Source organism: Panthera uncia, chromosome E1, assembly GCF_023721935.1.
Source record: "Panthera uncia isolate 11264 chromosome E1, Puncia_PCG_1.0, whole genome shotgun sequence".
Lineage (NCBI taxonomy): Eukaryota > Metazoa > Chordata > Mammalia > Carnivora > Felidae > Panthera > Panthera uncia.
In genome coordinates, this window is record NC_064814.1 from 43,115,216 (window position 1) to 43,136,440 (window position 21,225).

At 51.5% G+C, this 21,225-nt stretch overlaps 1 non-coding gene across 1 annotated transcript; it reads left to right on the forward strand.

Annotated features, from left to right (window-relative positions):
• Nucleotides 1-455: 455 nt before the first annotated feature.
• On the forward strand, nucleotides 456-559 carry LOC125927700 (U6 spliceosomal RNA). The gene has a single exon (XR_007459393.1). It is a non-coding gene; the product is annotated as a U6 spliceosomal RNA (small nuclear RNA).
• The last annotated feature ends 20,666 nt before the right edge of the window (nucleotides 560-21,225 follow it).

A 21,225-nucleotide genomic window follows, 5' to 3' on the forward strand; every position in this document is an offset into this window, starting at 1 on the left:
AAGTGAGAGAAGCCAGTGACAAAAACAAACACTGTATGATTCCACTTATAAGAGGTACCTAGAACCATCAAATTCTTAGAGACAAAAAACAGAATAGAAAATAGGTGATTGCCATGGACCAGGAGGAGGGGGCAATATGGAGCTAGTGTTCAATGGATACAGAGTTTTAGCTTGGCAAGATGAAAGGAGTTCTGGAGATGGACGGTGGTGATGGTTGCACAAAAGTATGAATGTTCTTACTGAACTGTACCCTTAAAAATGCATAAGGTGGACGACACCTGGGTGGCTCAGTCGGTGGAGCGTCCGACTCTTGATCTCAGCTCAGATCATGATCCCAGGGATGTGGGCTCGCGCCCCACATCAGGCTCTCTACTGAGTGTTGAGTCTGCTTAAGATTCTCTCTCTCTCTCTCTCTCTCTCTCTCTGGAAAAATAAATAAAAAATGAGTAAGATGGGTGCTTACTTTGGCAGTGCAGGGACTAAAATTGGAATTAAGAGAAGATTAGCATGGCCCCTGTGCAAGAATAACATGCAAATTCTTTTTTTGTTTCCATTTTTTCTTTAAATGAGTAAGAGGGGCACCTGGATAGCTAAGCTGGTTAAGCATCCAACTCTTGTTATCAGCTCAGGTCATGATCTCACAGTTCATGAGCTCGAGCCCTGCATCAGGATCTGCACTGACAGTGTGGAGCCTGCTTGGGATTCTTTCTTTCCCTCTCTCTGCCCCTCCCCCACTCATGCTCTCTCAAAATAATAAACTTTAAAAAAAATGAATAGTAAGTTTTATGTTATGTGTATTTTACTACAATTAAAAATGAAGAATAAACACTGTGAACTTAAAACTGAAAGGGGCGCCTGGGTGGCTCAGTCGGTTGAGCGTCCGACTTCGGCTCAGGTCATGATCTCACGGTCTGTGAGTTCGAGCCCCGCGTCGGGCTCTGTGCTGACAGCTCAGAGCCTGGAGCCTGTTTCAGATTCTGTGTCTCCCTCTGTCTCTGACCCTTCCCCATTCATGCTCTGTCTCTCTCCATCTCAAAAATAAATAAATATTGAAAAAAAACCAAACTGATTGAGGAGAGATTCTCTGCTGTCAGGGTAGAAGCCAAAGATGTCATTTTTATTCCCTCGTGTTCATGGCTGTGTATAATAACAATAATTTAATTTTAACACTTGCAAAACTTTGTTTTCTCATCTGTAAAATGGGAAAATTCCTACTTAAAATAAATTGTCACTGGGAACAAATGAGATAGTATATGCGAAAAAGTAAGTGGTACCTAGTAGATGTTCAGTAAATGTCAATTGACTGATTTGTTCTTGTAAAACAGAGCTTTTGGGAGTGGAATAGAGGATCTCATGATTTTTCCCCAGGTAATTGGCATTAAGAATGAGACTGAGGGAGGGGCGCCTGGGTGGCTCAGTCAGTTAAGCATCCGACTTAGGCTCAGGTCATGACCTTGCAGTTTGTGAGTTCAAGCCCTGAGTCAGGCTCTGTGCACACAGCTCAGAGCCTGGAGCCTGCCTCAGATTGTCTTCCTCACTCTCTGCCCCTCCCCACCTTCTCTCAAAAGTAAATAAACATTTAAAAAAATTTTTTGTTTTAATGAGACTGGGGGGCTCCTGGGTGGCCCAGTAGAGGTTAAGCTCTTACTCCAGCTCAAGTCATGATCTTACGGTTTGTGAGTTTGAGCTCTGCATCGGGCTCTCTGCTATCAGCACAGAGCCCACTTCACATCCTCTGCCTCCCTCTCTTTCTCTGCCCCTCCCCCTGCTCTCTCTCAAAAATGGATAAACATTTTTTAAAAATGAGATGGAAGTTTTTGGTGAAAATGAAAATCTGCAGTTCACTATTTAACTCAGGGTAACTCTACCCTCTGTTAGCCATCTGTAAAGAGGGTGACTTCTTCATGTCTGTTCTCTCCAGTCACATGCCTGTGTCCCCAGATGGAGGGTTTTCTTAATTTCTGCCTCACTGAATTCCTCCTTTGAGGAGGGAGGAGGCTCCAGGGAGGTGGTTTTCCTTCCCTGCAGAACCAAGTATCCTGAGAATGAGTCTCCAGGGCTCAGCTTCCCCCAGCCACACCCCCTCCCCACCTCCCCAAGCCCCTGATGTGCCCTAGGGAAATGCCTTTGAGCAAGGAAAGCATCCTGGGGCAAGGGACTCTCTGAGAACTACAGCCCACGGGGTGGGCGTGGGGGGGCATGGGTTTCTCAAGGAGGCTCCTTGGGCGGGCAAGACTTCGCCCTTGATGTGGGTGGACCAGTCAAGCTACCCCTGGTGCCAGAACAGGGCTGGAGGAAACTCCCCAGAAACCCCAGAAACACAAGCAGCAATGCAGAGACAAAACGCTAAGGCCTCTCATTAAAATGACGACTTGGTCTGTGAAGTAAAATCCAGACCAGATCTAGTATTCTGGCTTTGTAAATGCTGATGGCTGTAGGTGACCAGCAAGAATGCTGACGGCATCGGAGGAGGCAGCTGGAAAGAGCACGGATTTGGAGAACAGAAAGACCTATGTGGGATTTTAAACTACAAACTGTCAGAAGCTGTTCTGTTGGATCACAGTTGTGAACTGTCGCTGGTGGGAGACAGCAGGTGCAAAAGTCATCTCAAAAGCCACTCTGAGATATTTCTTGGTGTGGAAAGCAAAGACCCAGAGAGGTGTGGAAATTTTTTTTTTTTTTGGAAGCTTATTTATTTATTTTGAGAGAGAGAGGAGAGAGAGAATCCTGAGCCTGATGTGAGGCCCGAACCCATGAACCGTGAGACCATGACCCGAGCTGAAACCGAGTCGGACGCTCAACCGACTGAGCCACCCAGGTGTCCAAAATTTATTTTAATTAACAAGTACAACTGATAGATTTATTTTGAAGTGGTGAGTATATACAGACGCTGAAGTATTAATCATCTCCTTCCTTAACCAAAATTTCTCACAGTTCTCTAAAATGTGTTTTACAAACCTATAGCTTTCCATTTCAGATGGATAAAGGCAACCATACATTAAACCAGCCTGATGGCAAGAGAAATCTTTTCTTGCATTGAGGGAGAACAAAGGTCGCCAAATTTTAAATTCCCAAATCTCTGCTTCAGTTAATTAATCACCTAACCGCACCTCTTTGTCAGATCCAATCTTGTGAAACCCATCTTATTATCAGCACAGACTAAGTCTTTTGATGGAACAGTATTTGAATGAAAAGGACATTGAGGTCCCCGAGATGTGCTTCAGAGCTTTTAAGTTAAAAGCTGCCTTAAAAGTGTAACTCATATCTCTGATTTGATATGTTTTTTTCTAAAAGATGAAGCTTTTATTATGGTTCTAGACCTGACTCCACTGCTGTCCAGCTGCAAGACCTTGAGCAAGTTCAATTAGCCTCAGATTTCTGTACAAACAACCCCAAAGAGTTAGGAGATGTCCCTGCATGGGGCAGATGTGTGACTCTGACATCACAGTCATTAGATGGCCTGTTCCTTTCCCTGTCCAGAGCCACCCTCTCTCCTGCCATCCACCACAACTGCATGAAACACATAAAGAAATTGGCATACAAAATAACACGAACTGGGTGATCACAACTGAGTGAAAATCTACACATTGCCCTGAACTCATTCATTCATCAGATATGCAATGAAGCACCTCCCACGTGCCCAGCCTTTTCCTGGGCCCTGGGCATTAGCTGTTTACAAGATAGACTTAAGACAGACTCTTCCTTGGACTTTTGTGCAACTCAACTTGTATACATTGTGTCCACACAACCAACCAAACAAAAGCCCAATGGCAAAAGCTTAGAAAGAAAGAAAAAGAAAGAAAGAAAGAAAGAAAGAAAGAAAGAAAGAAAGACAGACATTGGGGCACCTGGGTGGCTCAGTCAGTTAAGCATCTAACCCTTGATTTCGGCTCAGATCATGCATGATCTCACAATTCATGGGATCGAGCCCCACGTCAGGCTCTGCACTGGGTGTGGAGCCTGCTTAGGATTCTCTCTCTCCCTCTGTCCCTCCCCCACTTGCCCTCTTCCTCTTTCAAAATCAAAGAGAGACATTTAAGATTGTGGTGGGGGAGAAGTAGACAGTAAACAAGCGAACAAATAAATGAACAAGATGAATTCAGAGGCTGATAAGTGCTGTACTGAAAATAAGGCTGCTGAATGTGAAAGAGAGTGAATAGAGCAATTCAGGGACATTTTTGTCTTGTTCATTACACTTTTTGCATTTTCCAAGTTTGCCACAATGAAATATTAATTTTGTAATCAGAACAAAATGAAGGAGGGAAGAAACCACTCCACACTGTGGGAAGTCACCCAGAGGGAGCACAAGGGGGCCCGTACACACCCAGCAGTGGAAGGGGGGTGCTGGTAAGAGGGCTTTTTCCCTGTGTCCCTCCCCTGTTATTCTGTCATCATTATAACTAAACCTGCTGCACAGGGAGCCCAAGTCGGTCTCCTCAGTGCGTGTTTACCTCCTGCCTGTTTAACCAGCTCAAGAGCAGCTCCCAAGGGCCATGATCAAAACATGAGTTCATTGCGCTTGGTTCCTCTGGGAGGGTGAGCTGGCTCAACCTGGAACCGGGTGTCTCCCTCTTGGGGGAATGTCCTGAGACCCTAGAGGGAGCCTGGCCTGGGACTTCTCTCAGCTTCCCAAAGCCCCCAACAAATTGAATGGGTTTGGGGAGAGCTGTGAGGTGGTTTGAGGGGCATGAGAAAACCACACAGGTCCATCCAAGTTGAATCCCATTACATGGGCTTTCCAGCATCCAATTTGTCCCTTATGTGGACATCTTGCTACAGCCACAGGCCCTTAGAAAGTTTAGCAGATACAGGAAGGGACTCTGAGCTCAGTAGGGGAAGGAGGATGCACCAGAGGCATCTGCCTCCAGCTGGAGTAATGGGAGGGCAGGGTCCCAGCAAAGGGAAACTGGGGCAGGGGCTGAGAGAAGATCTGAGACAAGAGTCAGACCGAAGCATCCAGTTCTAGGGCGACGGCCAAGAACAAGAATTGAATCCAAAGCAAAGGTCGGAAGAAGTGAACGCTGGGGAGGTCCCTGGAGGCTATGCCAATGCCAAGAGAGCGAGGTTTTCTGGAGATCCGCCCAGTCAGGCCAAGGAGAGAGAGAGCTTCTAGGGGCTTCCAGCCCCTCTGAAAACACCCACTCCATCCCACCCATGTTGTGCCAGTTTTGTGTGTCCTTCCAGTCAGGAGAGGCTGGCATGTGTGAGGAGGCAGTTTTGAGGGAAATTGACAGTGGCTGCTGCTTAAATCTCTGCCAGGTCCGGCTACAGCACAGAGAGCCCTTAGCTGAGCTCTGCTACTATAAAGCAGCTCGCTGTGTATTCACAACAAATTCCTTCTTGGAAGCCTGGAAGAAAAACGCTCAGGTATTCACATTGATTGCTTCAGCTAATGGATTATGGCGCAGATTTTTCCTCCCTCCCACATTCCTGTTTTTTAAAAATTAAACTATAAATTGTAAAAGTAATACAGAAATAAGTGCTTATTGTAAGATGTTGAGGGTACAAGGTATATGGCATAAAAACTGAGAGGCTGCCTTTGTCCCCTCCCCAGGGTCACCCCCACCCCCACCCCAAGGGTGACTGCTGACTTCAGTTTGGTGAACATAACTTGTATTGCTTTAATGTTAAAAAAAAATGTTAAAGAATGAAGATCGCACAGGCCGGGAAGCACCAAGTTCTTGTGGAGAAGTGTTGCTTACAGCATTCATGGAGCCTGAGAGGCCCTTGGGACACTGGTCCTTGCGACACGCATGGCCCTCCTGCACATTGCGCCCCTGGGAGGGTCCCAAGAAGACCAGATCTCCTCTCACCCAGAAACCTCATCCTCTTACAGGCAACTGTGCAAAAGGGGATCCCTGTTAAAACGTCCTTGAGGAGCCTACAATTCAAAGCACGTTAAGAAACACATAGAAGAAAATTCTCCATCCAATGAAAACAAGTGGGGAAACTCTGGAGACATGGCAGGACACTGAGGCGAGAATGTGGGCCGATCGACCCCCCAGCCACCCACCTTTCCAGCTCCTCACTACTTCCTGTCTCCCACTTTGTCCCAATGGGAGAAAGAGGCTTCTGGCTGAGGGTCCTGGTAGCGTGGTGGTGCCGGGAGCCATGAAGAAAGTCAAAGCAGCTTAGAGGCCCATCCATCATTGCCAGGGGTCCCGCAACAGTCAGGTCTGGTCAGCCTCAGCACTGCAGGCTCCCAGCTGCCTGGCCTTGGGGGCTTCTTCGTGTAGCCCCACCTGTCAGCATCTTGCCTCTTCCCAGCCCTTCTGGTTGCCATGATGACCAGCCACCTGCCCCAGTGGGGAGGCGGGGCTCTTCCCCCAGGCTCCACGGAGCAGTGAAATCCAGGAGGCTCAGTAGCAACAGCTGCTACTGGAGCACTTTTTGGACTTTGCTCCCCTAATGCTTAAGCCCTCTTGTTAAATTATAGGCAGGAAAAGAAAAGAGGAGAGAAAAACCGGGCCCCTAAGTGCCCAGCAATGGGAGAAAAGATAAGCAAATAAATAATAAGTGATGGTTTATACATATTATATAGCCACTAAAAAGGATGTTCACAGAGTCTTTAATAACGTAGGGAATTGCTCGGCTCTGCAAATCTAAAGTAGGTTTGCTCCTCAAAGAAAGGGCTTGGCAGTGCATTAATTTTAGGAAATACCACATCTCAATTCTCTCTTGGAGATTCAGGTTGCATGTCGGCATATTCAAGGCTCTGAGAAGTCTTCTAGTTGAGCACCTGTATTTAGCCTTATTTAATTCAGTGTTTTCCTCATTTACTTGATAATAGAGCCCTCTTCTGTAGACCCCCTTTCCCAGCCACAGGGTGGAGGCCTGTCACCCTGGTTGCCTCATTGTCTCCCTACTGGTGGTGACTGTGTCTCTAGCAGAGCGTTGGCTCCCCACCCCTCCCTGGAGGCCCCAAGAGCTCTTTGATGTAGAGGTTGCGTTTCCTCCCTCCCCTTCTCACCCCCAGTTCCCACCCCACGGCCTGGCACCCGGCAGTTTGTGGTAACACCTTTTGGAATTAGAGTCCATGTTCATTTCCAATGTAGATACTGATGATCTGACTTTTCCCTCCTTCTTATGATGGGTTTTATCATCATAGGATGAGCAACCAATCATCTGCTCCACTGTCACTAATTTACCTATAATAGGGGAGTAATCACCTACCAGGAAGGAGCCAGGTGCACTAACCGGCCTCCTGACATTGCTGTGTGGTGAGCCCAGCACTTTCTCACCTGGATCTTGGCCCATGCCAAAAAAAAAAAAAAAAAAAAAGCTATTCTGTGCCATGGAAAGTCATATATCGAGTGGGTTTAGAGCAAGGGTGGGCAGACCGGCCCATGGGGCAGTTCCAGTCCACTACATGTTTTTTATAAATAAAGTTTTATTTATTTCCATATTATCTATGGCTCCTTTACGGCTACTATCTGGCCCCTTACAGAAAAAGTTTGCCAATCCCCAGTTTAGAGGATCTCTCAAGTTTTATTTATGATTTGCCTTGGGTAATAAGGAAAGGAAAAGTGTCAAGTCTGACGGAATATTGGAAATACTGTTTCAAAGCAAGAAAAAAGCAACTTGCACTCCTCAGTAATTACTAACTGGACAGAGTAGTAGTGATAATAATAATAATAATAATAATAATAATAATAAGGCTGGTTTTCATGTCGTTCATCTCAGCTCTTTGCTTTGTGAAAAGCAGTTGAGCAATAAGAAGTAAGCATCTGCTTCTGATGCAGCATCTTGAAGAGTAGCTATAGCCCAGTGAGAAGGAAGGCCCTGCTTCTGGGGAGGCGGCGGAGTTAGGGCCAGGCTCCATTTAAGACAGAAGCGAGAAACAACAAACTTCTTCAAGGATGAAGTCCTGGGGCTCAGGTCAAGATTTCACGATTCATGAGTTTGAGCCCCGCACTGGGCTCTGTGCTGTGGGATTCTCTGGCTCCCTCTCTCTCTGCCCCTCCCCAACTCATTCTTTCTCTCACAATAAATAAATAGACTTCAAAAAATAAAAAATAAAAACGGATGGAGTCCTGGACACAGGCAGCAGCTCCCAGATCTCCTGTGATCAATCTGGTCCTCCCCCACCTGTCTGGTTCCACCCCTCCCAGGCTGTTCAACAGCAGGATGTCCTCTGTGACCACCCCAGACCTCTGGGTCTTTGCTCAAGCTGTTCCCCCCCTGGGACACCCTTCCCCACCCTCCCTTCTTCCCATGCCAGCACTCAGCTCAGCCCAGAGCTCAGCTCCGCGGGGAGCCCTCTGACCCTCCTCAGCGCTGCCCTCAGCGGTTCCCTTTGCTTCCTGCCATCTTCGCACAACTCAGATTCTGTCTACCCTGCAGGTCTCTCTACCTTCCTAGGCCGCAAGCAGCTGGTGAGCAGAGACCACACGCGGTTTGCTCCTGTACGTGTGCTCGTGTAACTAGGAAAAACAGCGCAGTGTAGTTGTATTACTTTGACATATTAACCATATTTCCCCCCTTTTCTTATATTTCTTTGAATCCTCATTTCCTCCATCCACTCCTATTTTTCATCTCACGGTAGGAAATACCCAGGAAAAAGCAGGAAGGAAAAGGAGCCAGTTCTTGGCTTTTGTGTTTCAAAAGCCTGGTCTTTTGAAAGAACGAGAGGCTTAAGAAATAGATTTGGAAGAATAAATGTAAGATGAGTCAGAGCAGGGCTCTTACCCCAAGAATCTCTGGTCTGAAGGGAAGTGAGAAAGGCAGATTGGGGCCCTGTTTGCCAGTTTCTCCCAGGTTGAGTGTCCATGGACGTAGTGGCAGTGACGGGGACACACAATGCAATTCTCAGGTGGGTGTATAAGATCCAAGAACAGAGGGGCTCTGAGCAGCTTTCTCCGATTGGGCAGATGGAAGGAGAACAGGACGCCAGAGAAGACAAACACTTGCCCAGGGGATCTGGGCAGGCAGCCCGTGGGCAGCCTGACAGAACTTCCGCAGCCCCCTTTCCTCCTTGCTAGCCAGAATGGCTGGAGCGGTGGCAGCCATTCTGTGACCAGTATTAGGTGGAAGGCATGAGGACAAAGGCTTGAGATTAAGATGCTGAAGCAAGAAGACTGAAGGCACCTGGGTGATGACACCGTGGGGGCACTACCCGTCCCTGGGGTTGCCTACCTCTGGACTTCTTGTTAAATGAGAAAAAAAGAATCCTATCTTGTGCACACACGTGTTCAGAGGGCCTCGACCAAAAACACTTCCTTTTTTTAAAAATTTTTTAAGTTTATTTATTTTGAGAGAGAGAGCACAAGCAGGGGAGACGGGCAGAGGGAGAGAGAGAGAGAAAGAGAGAGAATCCCAAGCAGACTCTGCATTGTCAGCACAGAGCCCGACTTGGGGCTCTAACCCACAAACCATGAGATCATGACCTGAGCCAAAACCAAGAGTCAGATGCTTAACCGACTATGCCAGCCAGGTGCCCCTCAACCAAAAGCACTTGTAAATGGGTTCAGTGAGGAGACAATGGAACCATCCCTAGACATGTGAGAGGGCAGAGGAACAGAGGACAAAGCACTGAGGCTGAACAGCCATCTGCAGGGACTAAGCACAGCGGAATGAGGACCAGATTGTTGCCATCCCTGTCCCCAACGCCTTGGCCTGCTGTCATCCCCAGGGAAAGGGGAGAGACATCTGAACTGACCAAGCTTAAGTTTCTGCCACCAGGCCAAATGGGGCAAAAGAGAAATTATGTTTCTTGCACACCTGAGTTTGGCCTGAGATTATAGGCTGTACATCACCCTTCATAGTATGTGTTAGGGGCGCCCACGATCTCACGGTTTGTGAGATCGAGCCCTGCGTCAGGCTCTGTGCTGGCAGCACAGAGCCTGCCTGGGATTCTCTCTCCCTCTCTCAGCCCCTCTGTCTCCCCCCCACCTCTATCTCCATCTCTCTCAAAATAAACATTTAAAAATTAATAAATAAAAATAAATAAATATGTGTTAAATGGAACCAGTGAACAGAACTGAGCCCGAGATCCGCAGCATCAGGGATGAGCTGGTCGATGGACTCCAAACCCTGCAGCCCCTGAGACCATAGTTTGGAGAAGTCTGGTCAGAGAGGATAAATCCCTAGAAGGATCCTGAATAATTCTTTCGATGCTCTCCTCTACACATGCACCTCCTGCCCTCCACTGCCTGCCCCACCCCCCTGAGGCTCAGACTGCACCCCACCCCAAGCAGGCTTCTCCATCATCCTGACTCACCCCTTCCCAGCTGGTACCCTCAGCCCTTCCCCAAGACCTTGACAGCAATGAAAGGAGCCACCTTTTATTGTAAATATAGCATCAACAACAATAAGGGCTACTGTTCCCTGAGCAAGATTACATCCAGGACCTTCTCAGGCATAACAATGGCATGGTGATCCAGCTAATCAGAGAGGATAAAGGGCTCAGTGTGTAAACTCAGGCCCAGTGGAGTCCCAGGTGAGCAGAAGCATGGCCAGGATGGGTCATCTGGCCCTTAGGGCTGTGGGCAGCTCTGTACCCAGTTAGGCCAGATTCAGGGCCACCCCAAATGTGTAGGGCTTTTTCTGGGCCTACCCATGGGCAGGAGGAAAAACTTGAGATTCAGCAGGGCCTCCCAGGAAGCCCATTAAGCAAAGAGGAGTACCCCCCCCCCCCACCTCAGCATGGAGGTGAGAGGAGCCTGGATGCCTCCAATTTGCACTTCTCAGTGCTTCCTTCCCCTGATGAATTATTCATGTCCATGGCCAGGCAACAGATCAATAATGCAGGAGGCAGAAGCCCTGGCAGGGCCCATCTTCCAGCTGACCGGCTCTGCCCCAGGATCCAGGGAGGAACTCTCCACAGCCCTCCCTCGATGGGGTGGTGTGGGCCTCTGTGCTTGGGTCGCTGAAATCCTTCATGGAAATCCAGCTGTCCCCAGGGCTCCAGGCTGGGAGCTGGGCTGCAAACATACCCAGGAAGGAGGCCTTTTTTTCTTTTTTCTTTTTTCTTTTTTTACAATTTCTATACCTCGTCTGCCTGGAGGGTCCCGTGTGTCCCTCAACACAAAGGAACCATGTGGACTGGTCCAGCCCTGGGAGTAGGAATTCCTATCACAGGATGAGGGTGCAAGAGACATCCCCCACTCTTCCTCCAGGGCCCAGAGTCTGGCAGGTAGAGACCCAGGAGAGCCAGAGAGTTCATTCTGGTTGCAAGTAGAAACTTCCATCCAAGCAGCAGCTTCAAGACACCTGTTTGACTTTCTCTGGTCCCTAGCAGGTTCCAGCAGATTCCAGCAGACTCCAGCAGACCCATGGTGGGGGGCCAGAGGCTGGGGAAGTTCCGTGCTTCCTTGGGAATGGTGCTTTGGGGGCACACCCACTGTGACCTTCTGACTGCCTCCCACACACACACCTCCTACTCACACGCGCCTCCTCCGCCAAGGGCTGCAGCCTCACTGGCAAACAACTGGGAAGAGGGGTGTAGACGTCATCTGCTAGGAAATGCCATACTTACCCGGGGTTCCTCTCTTTGTCCTTCTCTTTGTTTCTCAGTACTGCCTAGATTTTCTCAGTTTGTTACAATAGATCCTTGTAGTAAGAAAGAAACCCAAATGACTATTACTTTTACAGGGGAGAGAAAAGAACCACTAGAGAAGAAAAGAACCACCTAAGGTGAGACTAGCCAGCTCTCCTTCAGGCTTCCAGCCCAGAGCTTCCCCAAACTTAACATGCAAAGGAACAGCCTGGGGATCTTGTTAAAGGTGGATATTCTCCTTAAAGGGCATCGTCTGAGTTTCTGCATTTTTGCCAGCCCTGGTCATGTCCAAGCTAATGGTCCAGGGAGCACACTTTGAGTAGCAAGGCTCTAGAGTCCATCCCAGTGGCTTCCAACCTCAAAAGACCATTGGGGTGACCACTGGAAAAATTTGTTAAAACCCGGATGCTCCAGGGGAGGCTGGCTGGCTCACTTGGTGGAGCATGCAACTCTGGATCTTGCGGTTGTGAGTTTGAGCTCCATGTTGGGTGTAGAGATTACTTTAAAAAAAAAAAAAAATCTAAAAAAAGAAAAAATGCAGGTGCTCCAGCCACACCCCAGACCACTTAAATCAGATTCTCTAGGAGTGGCAGCCAGGCTTCAGCATGTCCTCAAGCCCCCAGGTGATTCTAGACCAGCTCAGCTCACTCCTTTACTTGAGGAGACTGAGGCCGAGAGAGAGGCCAGGGGCTGCCCACGATGACACAGACAATGAGGGAAAAATTTGGGGCCCGGGCCAGAGAGCTTTCCAGGGCCCACGGGGTTGTCTCCTATCATGGGTAGGGGGATGGGGAGGAGGCTGGCAGGGACTCAAGGGGCAGGCCGGGGTGGTGCCCAGAACTACCCAGATTCTGGGATGCTCTCCAGGCTGGGGGCCAGGCTGTGCCCCCCACATGTATCGAGCCCTCGCGGTTCCCCAGGATTGCGTCAGGCTCCCAACAGCCCTGGGCGTGTCCAGAGAAGATTATCACCCCATTTACAGATGGGGAGATGAGGTTCAGAGAGGCCAGACCCCTTGTCCCAGGGCACAGCCATCTGTCATGAGGCCTCCTGCATTGTGAAAACTCCAATATTTCCCTCACTGATTGTAAGACACAGGTGCCCCCTTCCCGTTTTAAAGTTTCTAAAATTGGGTTGTGTCTGACGATGTCGAAGAAACCTTCACCACCAAGCCAGGCACTACAGTGATGTGATTGTTACTGGCAGTGCCCGTGGACAGGAGGTGTCCACTCACCTGAGTGTTATTAAATTGGCAGCATTACACTGGCGGCATTTCATCTTCATCTGGATCCCCGGGTGGTGCTTTAAGTATCCTTGGAAAGATCATGAGTCTCCCGGTGAAGGCCACCTTCCTGCTCTTGGCTTCCCTGACTTCCTAGGACAGCCCTCTGTCCCGTGTTCCCCTCCCAGCAGCCCTCATCTACCCAGCTGGCACATTCACTTACCCTGCCCCAGCAACTAACTCCTTCCTTCCAGAACTTTCCCTTTAGGCCACAGGTCCTATGGTCCAGAAAGCCTGTCCTTTTCATCTATGTGTCCTCAGGGTCCAGTATAAGGCCTGGTATGTAGTAAGTGTTCAATGTAGAGGCAGCTTTTAGGCAACAAGCTTGAGCAACGGAAAACTGAGTAAGGTACGGGCAATGCAAATGGGCTCATTAAGGGACCCACCTCAAAATAACCAGTTCCTAAGATCACCAAAGAAAGGAAAATTCCATATGTTCCCATACTCTCTCGCTCCATCCTGTAACTGTGGCCCCTCCCCACCACCTCGGCACTGACCGGCTCTATTTTGCTATCCTGCCCCATGCTCTCTCACAGTGTATTTGATAAACTTCTATCTCCATTGTTCTGCCTTGGGTGAATTCTTTCACCGCCCTGGCCACCAGCCCCCATCCGATTGGGACACCCCACCTTTGGTGGCTCCCCTATCCGATCGGAGCACCCCACACTTACTACAAGTTTGTGGAAGAAGAGAGGGAGGGGTCCCAGCCCAGGGTCCTTTGGGGAGCCTCCCTCCCACTCTGGGGCAGAGGTTGCTGCTCCCTCCACGGCTCTCCCTGTGAGCACCCACTGAAACACCTCCACACTGCTGTGGTCTGACTGCTGTGTCCTTCCCAAATTTGTATGTTGAAATCTTACCTATCAAGGTGATAGTGTGAGGAGGTGGGGACTGTGGGAGGTGCTTAGGTCAAAAGGGTTCTGGGATTAGTGCCCTTATAAAAGAGACTCCCAGAGGGGGAGAGGGAGAGAGAGAAAGGGGAGGTAGGTGTCACTGTGCCCACACCCACACCCTGCTTGGGCTGCCTTCCAGCAGTCTTGGAAAATGGATCCCTCCTCCTACCTTATCCCCCACCACCACTCCCCACCCCCGCCAACTAACTTGCCTTCCTTCTATAGAGCTTTCCTCTCTGAGTAGCAAAGCATGGTTGCAAGAAGCCAACTTTGGGGTCAGCCCTAGGGACAGGGTCGGTTCACCAACATTTATTCAGTACCTTCTATGTGCTGGGCATGGTGTGACCTGGGACAAGTCCCTGAATGTCTCTGAGCCTCAGTTTACCAATCTGAACCTGGAGATAACACTAGTAACCCCCTAGGATTTCCCCGTGCATGTGAAACACCCAGCATGAGCCAGGCTGTCAGTAAGTGTCGGTTTCCTGGGCTCTTCTTTCCGTGCCTGAGGTCTTTGTTCAGGTGCAGAAAGGACAACTGAGGAAAGGCGGGACCTGCATTCCTCACTGGAGAAACTGAGGCCCAGGGAGGACAAACTTACCCAGCGGAACGCCCCGAGTGTGCCCAGCCTTCCCATTGCCTGGCTCCGGGCCCTGACCCCGGAACTGGCACCAACAGACTGAGTGGATTTTCCCCCAACCCTGTTGTTCGGAATCCTTTGACCCCAGCAAAGGGCCGTGGAGCACATGCACTTTCAGCTTTATTTGCTTCCATGCTGAGCAATACAGAGGTGCCAACTAGAGAGTGTGGTGCGGGGGGGGGGGGGGGGGGCGCGGGGAGGTGCAGTTCTTGCTGGGACAGGGGGAGGGGCTATGTCTGCATCCAGAGCTGGGGGACCGCTGTGTTCATGCAGCCAGCAGCTGGACCCACGACGGAGCTGGGGCAGCAGGGGGTTAGGCCTGGGGCGGGGGGGTCCAGGCTGCCTGTGGGTGGAGGCGACAGGGGAGTCAGGGGACCCTCCCTCTAGTCCAATCTCCACAGGGTGCAGGCCTTGTGCTCCTCTCTGCCCCAGGAGTCAGTCTCCTGAGGCCTGTGCTCCTTCTGCAACCCTCAGAGGCCTCTGAGCTACGTCCTTGTACAACTAGAGTATTCCCACGTTGTCCTTGCCTGAATGGAAGAAATTCCCAGCTGTCCTGTGGCTGTCTGCTGCTGTCTCCTCTCTTTCTCAACTGTTCTGGGCTTTGAGTGTGAACAAGTGTGTGTCTGTGTGGGTGTGACTGCGGGGGCCAGGGCAGGTCTGGGTGTGTCACAGTGTGCAAGATAGACCCCCACTTCGGCCATCGTTCTCCCCCACAAGACCATGCCTAAACCGGCTGACTGGTTATTCTCTTTCCCCCTGGGGTGCTGAAGCTGGGACCCCTGGGGCCTGCCAGGAGACCATGGCCTCATGAACCACCAGTTCCATAGACTTTGTGATTCACCCCCTGGCCTGACCTGACTTCACAAGTGACATGAATGCTCTGGGCTCCCTCCCTCCCTCCCCCAAAACACAGAGGCATCTCTATTTTGGCCTCAAAGGTCCTATAAAGCAAACCCAACCCCTCCTTTAGGATCTGGAGAGGTTGGAGTTTGCTCCCCAGGTGGGGAACTAATGCAGAAACGGGGGCCCCAGAGGGATCCACCCAGTGCCCCTGGGCCCTACACCCCTCCCCTGCCACAAAGCCCCTCCTAGAAGGCTCAGAGCTGCACTGGGGACCCTTCTAGTAGACAGAGCTAACAGGCTCCTTCCTAGGAGTCTGAGAAGCGTCAGAGAGACAGGAAAGGGCCCTGAGAGGAGGCATGAGGGCCCTGAATGGGTGCAGGGGAATCATTCTTTGCCAGCCTGGGGCTAGTCTGGCTGTGGCTGGGAACATGCCCTCTTATCAAAGGCAGTAGCCATAGCTGCTAGACAGGGCATCCCAGGGTAGGAAATCCTGGAACATCCCTCTCTGAGGGTCTGGGAAGAGAAGCGAGCCAGGGAGGTGGGCACAGGAGAGGCCCCTGTGGGTAGAGCCCGTGCCAGGCAGAGGTCTGGGGAGAATCCCAGGCCAGAAATCAGGTAGGAGTTCAAGGGACCCTGCTCAGTCCTTTCAGGTGTCTCATTAGGTCCTGAGACAGAGGCCATGGCGTCACCTCTGCCTCGAGGCATGTGAGTGTGTTCCCAAGCCCAGGGCCTCCCTCTCTCCCAAAGACTGGCCTCTTTGCCCAGCTCTTCTCTCTGTCCTAGAACTCTCTAGACCCAATCAACAATAAACCTTCATAAAAAACCCTCTGGCCCATTCCCCTGCAAACAGGACTAACACTGCTAACAGCCTGGGAGCCTGTGGGAAGCCCTCAGCACAGAGGTGGCCCCAAAATCTCCAGGGAAAGCCTTTGCTGTTTTGTGGATGGCCAGGGGCACAGGAGAAGGCACAGAGCAGCCGGTGCTGCCGGGCTGGGAGCCAGAGCCCAGGCCCCACCTGGGGCCCCAAGTTTGTACCCTAGACCATCAGGGAGGGCATGGCAGGCAGGAGGCAAGCTCCGGTCCAGGCTTCTCCCCACTGGCTGAGCTGGGCTGGGGTCAGGCCCCAGGCCACTTGGTTGGTGCCCCAGGCGACAGCACAGGGAGGGAGGAAGCAAGAGGCAGACTGGGTCATCCTGGGAGACGTGTTGGGACCAGAGTTCTTAGCAGAGATGCTCCTGAGGCTGAAAAGTTAGAGAAGAGGTCTGTGGGTCATGCAGTTCCTGCTCCTGTCTTCACCAACATCCACCCTATTATGGATGTGGTGGTCACCTCTCTCCAGGCAGCTGCACATCTTGTGTGCCCAACCGGTCCCAGGGCCTATGCTGAGCGGCACCTGGGCCCCTGGGCTCAGGGCACTGGCTGGGATCACAGCAAGCATGTGGCACAGGCATGCAAGTGGTCTTTTTTACACCCCCCCCAAAAAAAATACAAAAGAGAAAGTCCCACGTCTTGGCTCTCGGTCATCAGACGTGCAGGGAATGCGCTGCTTCTCTCCCAACCACAGTCCATCTGATTTGTGGGACTGGCTCCTCCTCCAACACGCAGAATATGCTGCTTGCTAGATCCCAGGAAATGGTGGGGCCGAGAAACAAGCCAGAACACTGAGGGCAAATACCAGGCTGTGTCCATGAGACTAAACCTCATTATTCGTCAGTTTCACAGGAAATTTAATTTCCTTTCTTCTTCTTGCTTTTCACATCTGATGTGGGCTGACAGTGGGGAGACTTAGGGGCTTGACTCCAAGTCCGTGCTTCGGGAGCTCAGGGAAGAGTGGGCGCTTGGCAGCCGTGGTCCTGCCCTCCTGCGGTGGTAGGGGTGTGCGGAGGCCTCTAGCCGGCGGGGGCCGTCCCTGCTAGCACAGCGCCCTGGTTAGTTCTATTTCTTCTGAACTGTAAAGGGGAGAACAGTTGAGGCAAAACAGAGCTCAGAACAAGTCTTCAAGTCCTCGTTTTGAGGTTTGGGGTGTTTGTTTCCTAGTGGGAGATGGTAATAGGGTCATCTGGTTCACAGTGGCTTGGGACCCCCAAACATAGAACCATCTGAAGTTTTTAAACAATTCCCTTTGCCAACTTGAGTTCGGTAGTTCTTATTTGCCATCAAAAAAGTCATGGTTGGGGCGCCTGGGTGGCGCAGTCGGTTAAGCGTCCGACTTCAGCCAGGTCACGATCTCACGGTCCGTGAGTTCGAGCCCCGCGTCAGGCTCTGGGCTGATGGCTCGGAGCCTGGAGCCTGTTTCCGATTCTGTGTCTCCCTCTCTCTCTGCCCCTCCCCCGTTCATGCTATGTCTCTCTCTGTCCCAAAAATAAATTAAAAAAAAAAAAAAAAAAACGTTGAAAAAAAAAAAAAAAAAGTCATGGCTATGGGGCACCTGGGCGGCTCAGTGGGTTAAGTGTCCAACTTCAACTCAAGTATGATCTCACGGTTCGTGAGTTCGAGCCCCGCATCAGGCTCTGTGCTGACAGCTCAGAGCCTGGAGCCTGCTTCAGATCCTGCGTCTCCATCTCTCTCTCTTTCCCTCCCCTGCTTGAGCTGTCTCTCTCTCTCAAAAATAAAGATTAAAAATAATAATAATAATAAAAAGTCACGGCTAACATGACGAACAGGACAGAGGAGAGTGAGGCACACAGGGTGATACGGAGGCTAATGCCCTGGCCGGAGGTCCCTGTCTTCCATATACCTGACCATATGTGCGTCAGCCCCAGAGAGAGAGCGGAATGTGCTTCATCTCAGATACTTAGTCAGTGGAGGATGTGGGCTTTGAACCCAGGCAGGCTGATTACCAACCTGAACTCTTCCCTCTCCAAAGGAGTGGCCAAGGTTGCCCATGACCCCACCGCTGTATCCCAGGCTTTCTGCCCCAAGTTAAATACTCATGGTGCCTCCTTTAATGACGGGGCTGGAAATCTTATTGAAATGCAGGTTCTGATTCAGTGGGTCTGGGATGGGGCCTGAGACTCTGCATTTCTGACACATTCCCAGTGTCAGCAGCCAGTGCCGCTGTCCACACAGCACATCTAGAGTAGCAAGATGTTTAGGGGAAAAGTTTAGACTGACCACTGCAAATGGCAGAGATGCTTGGGGGCTTCCCGAGGCCAGCGTGTGAAGGGAGGCGAGTGGACCGCACTGACCCGCGTGGCCCAGAAACTCAAAGCTGCACCGGCCTTTTGAGCAGCTGAGAGTCACCTTTGAAAATGGTGCCCCTGCTTGGATAAGCTCCCTGGGCCACCTCTGGGGGCTCACAAAAGTGTTACTGCCAGACTTCCACCACATGCATAGTTTACTTCTCGTATGTGCTGGCCGCCCCAGCAGGAATGCTCACAGGGCAGGCCCAGCATTCGCCAAGCAGCATCACATCCATGATCTTGGGTGACACTCGCAGGCTCAACCAGGCACCACACTGGCCCAGGACCTGGGACCCTCGGAACCGAGACTGGAGCCCCCCACCTCTGGTTCCCAGACCTGTGCTCTTTCCACCCCCTTTCCTAATGATCCAGGCATAAGGGAGGTCGGAAGCCAGTCCCACTCTGCTGGGCACTCCCAGGGACGGGGTCGCTTCTCTGAGAGGATTGGCCTGTGGCCCTTATATGCTCTTACTCCATTCCCACCGCCCCCTCCCCTGGGAGCTGGGCTGCGCCCTTCCGTGGTCCGCACCCCGAGCAAGCTGGCTCCCTCAGCTCCGCGTGGCTGAGCCTCACCTGCGAAATTGACGGTCACGGCCACAATGATGATGATGATTCCCATGATGATGAAGGTGATGCTGAGCAGCCGGGCCAGGCGGCCCAGCCTCCGGGCCCCGTCCAGGTCCCCCTGTTGCACACTACTTCGAGACTGCAGAGAGAGGGTGGCAGAGACCTCAGGAAGGCTCTTCCCAGCAGCCCTGTTGGGGGGGCCCCTTGCCTGGGCCTCCAGAGCCTACCCAGCCCCCACCTCAGCCCACACTCCAGCACCTACCTCGGGGACAGGAAGCAGGCTTCTCCCGTAGAACTGGCCTGGACCCAAGTGGCTCAGCTCTCTTGTGGGAACCCCCAACCGAGCTTGCCCCTCGCTGGGCACAGAACCAAGCAATGCGGGGCACTTCCTCTCAGGACAGTGATGGGGCAGGGTGGCCATGGCAGGTGTTCTGGTGAAGACGGAGGGCCTGGGAGGGTGGACCAGGTCCAGGCCATGCTGGGCTGGCAGGAGCAGACACACCAGGCCCCTCTGGACCCCTGCCCAAGGCTCACTGCTATGACCACACTAAGCGCCAGTGGCTTTTTATAAAAATGTTTTTTAATGTTTATTTATTTTTGAGAGAGAGACAGAGAGAGAGAGAGTTGGGGGGGAGGGGCGGAGAGAGGGAGACACAAAATATGAAGCAGGTTCCAGGCTCTGAGCTGTCAGCATGGAGCCGGGTGTGGGGCTTGAAACCATGAACTGTGAGATCATGACCTGAGCCAAAGTTGGACGCTTAACCGACTGAGCCACCCAGCGCCCCTCCTGTGGCTTTTTCTGCGGCCCGAGGTGCCTGACTCCTCTCCTCTGTGACCCCTTCTTCCACAGCAGGAAAAAGTTATCTTCGATCCTTCCTCCTCCTATTTTCACCCAGGAACCACATCTTAGTTCAACCAAGCTGACTTGCCAAATCACACCAGAAAGGCAGGTATCTTGGGTTTGAACTGAAAGGCTGGGGCTTGGCGAGTGCCACGCCTGGCTTCACCAGGCCCATTTGATACTTCTTTCTCAGTGAGCTCGGTTTTTCTCAGCCTTATTTAATTCGGTGAAACCAGGTGGGTGAGTGTGGGGATGGCCAGAAAGGATCCTGGGAGTTCCTGGGAGTGGCTCAGGAGGAGGTGTGTCCCACCCTCCCCCACCCCCACCCCTCACCCTCACCCTCACCCATAATGCTTCAGGTGTCAACCTGCTGGCCAGGGCTGACCTGTGACCTCCAGATTCCTCCAGCTCTAGAGCTCCCTGATGCTCCTTAGGCTTCCAGAACAGGCACAGGCAGGAGTCCGCTAAAGGTGTGACTGCTTTCAAGGTCTTAGGCCACTTATTTGGTTATTTTATTTTCAGATTATTTGAGGCTCCTGAGTTCAGCGTGGAAATGTAGTCAAGTCCCTTGATGATGGTGGTGGTGATGATGATGGTGTCTTGAGCCCTTACTTTGTGCTGGGACTTGCTAAGGACTGTACCTGGAAGATCTTCCTTAGGCTCAGAACCATCCCATGAGGCTGGCAGTGTTGGCCACTTTTAAAGGACCTGGAGTTCAGGGGGTGCCTGGGTGGCTCAGCTGGTTAAACGTCTGACTCTTGATTTCGGCTCAGGTCATGATCTCATGGTTTGTGAGATCAAGCCCTGGGTCCGGCTATGTGCTCACAACTTGGAGCTTTGCTTGAGATTCTCTCTCTCTGTGCCCCTGCCCCACTCATGCTCTCTCTCTCTCTCTCTCAAGATAAATAAATAAACATATAAACATTAAAAAAAAAAAACTTGTAAAGAAGCTGCAGTTCAGGGAAGAGGGTGCCCCTCTTCCCCAGGTGCTGTTTCTCCTCTCAGAAACCTAACCAACCCTCCACCCCACCTCACGGCTCCCTGTCCAAGCTCCTTCCAGGACAGTGCCACCTGCCTGGTGCAGTGTTTGACCTCAGACTCTCTTTGCCCTGGATCTGCTCCTGGCCTTGTGCTCCTCTGTCCACTTGCCCGATTATTGGCCACAGCCCAGAGTCCTCCCACTCGGTCACAACACCTGTCTGCTGCCACCCTACTCATCAGTTTCCTCTCCTGGCCAGTTCCCCCACAGTCCTCCCTGGCCCCCTTGCACCTGCCCTGGTTCCAGGTGCCACTTCTCACCCCAGCCAACACAACAGCCTCCTGAAGAGCCTCCCACCCCCAGCCCCAGCTCTGAGCTCTCCTCCTCTCCGTGTCACCCCCACGCCACCATCCCACTCCACGCATGTTTATGCCAGGCCCTATGCGAGGCCCCCGGCATGCGGTCCTAGGGTGGGATCAGAGAGGAGGCGGAGAGACAGGAGCTGAC